The following is a 4846-nucleotide window of genomic DNA, read 5'->3' as shown; positions in this document are numbered from 1 at the left end:
TTATGTAGCATCTGCAACAAAGAGCAATACATTTTCAGAGAAGCTACAAGTCAAGGATCTTGACTCTCTGGGGCAAATATTGCAAGAAGGCAAATATAGATCAACTCAGTCCCTCCTGGTAGAGAGGGGAGCTTTTTTGTTTGTTTGTTTTTGTTTTAGAGACAAAGTCTCACTTTATCACCTTCCATAGAGAGCTGTGCTGTCACAGCTCACAGCAACTTCCAACTCCTGGGCTTAGACGATTCTCTTGCCTCAGCGTCCAGAGTAGCTGGGACTACAGGCCCCCACCACAACGCCCAGCTATTTTGTCTTTGCTGCAGTTTGGCGGGGGCCGGGTTCGAACCCGCCACCCTTGGTATATGGGGCTGAGGCCCTACTCACTGAGTCACAGGCGCCACCCAGAGAGCTTTTCTTGTATCTGCTTCTGCTCAGTTGCCTTCAGCTCAAAATAATCCTCATGCCAGTGTCATATTCTGCTGTCCTTTGAAAGCCTATCTCAGCTCTTCTAATTTGATATTACAGACAAGAAAACCAGGCCTAGGGAAATGAAACCTCTCCCATGCTATACATTTGTGGTGGTGCCTGCCTTCTGTTTTATTTCCTCACCTGTAAAATTAAGGAGGTTGAATTCTTCTAATAGCCTTTCCACCTCTGACATGCAATGTACTCGAAGTCCCTGGGAGGCTGTTTGCGTCATCACCTGCAAGCTTATTAGGAACTCAGACTCTTGGGCCCCGCCCCAGACCGAATGAACAAGAATCTGTATTTCGACAACATTCCCAGGTGATTCCTATGCACGGTAGAGTCCCCCTTTAAAAGTTCCAAGGACTTTGGCCCTACCAGGGGTTCTCAACCTGTGGGTTGCGACTCACAGGAATTGTACTAAAGGGCCGCGCCATTAGGAAGGTTTTGAGAACCACTGCTTGTCCCTAAAGCTTTCAGTGCTCTTCCCCTCATTAGCCTGAAGAGGTCACTAGAGAGCCAAGGTGGTCTTAAAGGAAGAGGCGGGGAAGACTTTTTTCCTTCACGTTTCTTTCTTGCTCTCTTCTTGACCCTCCTGCCTTTCATGTTTCCTTAAATTCTTTGGTCTGTTACAAGGAAATGGGCTACGGAGCATTTTTTGAAGCTGCCCACAGTACAGATACCTTCGGTTTATAAAAGAGCTGGACTTGAGGGGCCTCTTGTCTCGTGAGCACTGGCTTCCCATGGAGTGATATTTTTTAAAAAAACAAAAATCTTGTGTTTCCTTGCAAATTCACATACCTCTGTTGTTAATATTGCCACTCCAAAGCCGAGCGCAGTGGTTTATGCCTGTATCCTAGCACTCTAGGGGGCTGAGGCAGGTGGATCGCCTGAGCTCAGGAGTTCTAGACCAGACTGAGCAAAAGCGAGACTTTGTCTTTACTAAAAAGAGAAAAAATTAGCTGGGCATTGTGGCTCACCTGTAGTCCCAGCTACTTAGGAGGCTGAGGCAAGAGGATCGATCGCTTAAGCCCAAGAGTTTGCAGTTGCTGTGAGCTAGAACGTCACAGCACTCTACCCAGGGCACAAAGTGAGACTATGTCTAAAAAAAAAAAAATTGACACTCCAAGAATGTAACCTATTGAAGTATAATTTATTTTGCTCCTGGATCTTATTTACTTACTAAGGCATACTCTGGCTTCTCTTCAGATCGCATAAATCTTTCACCTTTTACTTACTAAGGCATTTATATTGTATTTTATTATCAATTCCCTATAATTATCAATTATAATGACTACCCACCCATTAAACCAAAAGCCAAAGTTGTCCATGTTATTATACAAATGATATTATTTGTACAATGCCTTAGTGTTTGTAAAACACTTTCTTTTGAGACAGAGTCTCACTTTGTTGCCCTTGGTAGAGTGCTGTGCTGTCATAGCTCACAGCAACCTCAAACTCCTGGGCCTAAGTGCTTCTCTTTCAGCCTATTTAGTAGCTGATTCTCTTGCCTCAGCCTCCTGAGTAGCCCACCACAACGCCTGGCTATTTTTAGAGACGGGCGGTCTTGCTCTTGCTCAGGGTGGTCTTGAACCTGTGATCTCAGGCAATCTACCTGCCTTGGCCTCCTAGAGTGCTAGGATTACAGGTGTGAGCCACCGAGCCCAGCCACGTAAACACTTTCAATTTCACTCCTTTTCAATCATCTTAATCACAAAGTGTATAGACTAAATCCACTCATTCTACAGTAAGGATGCTAAGGCCAGGGGTGCACCAGCAAGTCATGAAGGGATCTGAAGCCAAGTCTTCTAATCCCACCTCCCATACCCTTTCCTATTTTACCAAATGGACTCCAGTAATTATAATAAGGTTTCTGCTCAATAAATGGCGTCAAGTGTAATTACCCCCCATTGAGAGGTTTTATTTGGGGATTTTTACATTTCTACCTACTATTTTTTTTCAATCAGTGCAACTTACCAGCAATACCTGATTAGATATTGTCATTTCCGAGGAAGATCCCATCCTGTTTGTGGGTAGGAGGATGCTACTGGGCAAAATGGACTTTAAAAGTAATAATGCAAAATACCACAGGATGGGGCTATTTCCCCAGAAAGCAAAGCCAACATCTCCTGTCCCCCACCATCCCTCTAATGCCCCCCACATAAGTTCTCTTTCCTCTTTCTAGTGTAGAAAGGAGAGGGTAGGAGAGGAGGGAATCCCAGGGCTGTTTTCTAGATCCAGAGGCTGAGAGGAAGAGCTCTGCTAGCTTGAAAAAAGATCCCTTTATGTCCTCTCCAAATATGTCTATAGAGATTTACCTGAAAGTTTCCTAGTCCCTCTGAGAAAAGTTTTTGGTTTCGAAGGTGATGTGAGTACAGAAGTGGGCAGTTTATCTGATTGGGTACCAGTCGTTTCTAAGACAGAAGAGACAAGGAAACTAAAATTTCAAGCCACTTCCACTACCCCAAATCTCCTAAAGCCCTTCAGAAGACAGACACAGGAAGAGTTCACCTTTCCAGGGCCTTTCCATGGGCTGATTTCTAAAGTCCTACCACTGGGGCCTGGTGACTTTTTACAAAGTCCCAATAGAAAAGAAAAACCTAGAAAGCATATGTCCCAAGAAGGATCTCAAAGGAGTGATCTTGGCCTGGCACAGTGGCTCACAGCTGTAATCCTAGCACTCTGGAAGGCCAACGTGGTAGGATCCCTTGAGCTCAGGAGTTTAAGAACAGCCTGAGCAAGAGCAAGACCCATTCTCTACCAAAAATAGAAAAAATGAGCTGGGCCTGGTGGCAAACACCTGTAGTCCCAGTGACTTGGGAGGCTGAGGCAGGAGGATTGCTCAAGCCCAGGAGTTTGAGGTTGCTGTGAGATATGATGAGTGACACTCTGTCTTAAGAAACTTACCTTAAAGTTTTTTTTTTAACTTTCTGTTTTTTCATGTTCTTGCATAATTACTTCTCAGAAGCATATGGGAGATGTAAGGTATTATGGGAAAGGAATTCTTACAACCCTAACAGAAGTGTAGCCATTTTAGAAAATCAGGTCAGAAACCAAAAATCCCCTCCCTAGATTCCTGAAGTGCCTCAAGGCCAGAGTTCCTGGAAACATTCTACCCATATCCTGACCTGCACTATGCCAGAGCCCCAGGTGCCTCTCTGGGAGTCACTGCCCCATTTCAGCTATGCTGATAAGGCTAATTAAAGTCTTTTGCAAATGGGTGGGAGCTGAGCTGACACCTGGTCCATCTCGTTTCTCCTTTTCTCATCTATTAAAGGCTTTTCTTGTCCCTGGACTGGCTCCTCTCCTTTCTTGCAGACCCTCACTCTAGTTCTATGCCGGAACTTCTCAGGTATGTGTTTGATTAGAACTAGATAACTCAGGAAATAAGTTCAGCATAAATAGTTAAGTGACCCTTCATCCTGATTTGGGAAATGTTATTCCATTTGTCACGACGGGCAAGTATTATGGTGGGATCTGGCTGACATTCTTCTCTGCGTCAAGTTATAAAGCCCCAAATGTCAAACAACTTCCTCCTCAGTCCAATTTGTGGTTTGAGAACAAATAAATATGCAAATGGCTTTAGGAGAGGGAAAAATTTATATGGAAAAATAGTTTGGTTTGGAATTCTTTGCCAAAAATGAATATTTTAGGAATAGTTTGAGATCAAAGGTTCTGGGTAACATGGAAAGGAAAAGAAAGCAATCCAAAGTCTTTTGGATCATAGATGGACTCCTTTGATGATGTAGCAGGTGAATAGATCACAGACACCCCACAACTTTTTCATTCATTCATTTATATATAGATAGGGTCTCATTCTATCACCCAGGCTGGAGTGCAGTGCCATGATCACAGCTCACTACAACTTCAAATTCCTGGGCTCAAGCTGTCCTCCTGCCTTAGCCTCCTAAGTAGCTGGGACTACCTACAGGTGCATACCACCATGCCCAGCTAAATATTTACATTCTTTTGTTGAGACAGGGTCTCACTCTGTTGCCTACACTCTTAAATGCCTGGGTTCAAGGGCTTTTCCTGCCTAGGCCTCCCTAAGTGCTGAGATTTCAGGCATGAGCCACTATGTCTGACACCTGACTCCTTTAAATACTACAGAACACTAGATCTTCCAGGATTGGCCAGGGAGTAGTTGTCTCCAGCCTCTTTGGGGAGTCTGGAGGGGACCTTAAAGAATCTCCGTTCTGGGCTTGGTGCCTGTGGCTCAAGTGGCTAAGGTGCCAGCCACATACACCTAAGGTGGCGGGTTCAAATCCAGCCCAGGCCCACCAAACAAGGACGGCTGCAACCAAAAAATAGCCGGGCGTTGTGGCGGGCGCCTGTGGTCCCAGCTACTTGGGAGGCTGAGGCAGGAGACTCGCTTGAGCCCAGG

Source organism: Otolemur garnettii, unplaced genomic scaffold (assembly GCF_000181295.1).
Source record: "Otolemur garnettii isolate 467f Iridium unplaced genomic scaffold, OtoGar3 scaffold00074, whole genome shotgun sequence".
NCBI classification, from domain to species: domain Eukaryota; kingdom Metazoa; phylum Chordata; class Mammalia; order Primates; family Galagidae; genus Otolemur; species Otolemur garnettii.
The sequence above is the reverse complement of the archived record's forward strand: the minus strand, read 5'-3'. Positions refer to the sequence as shown.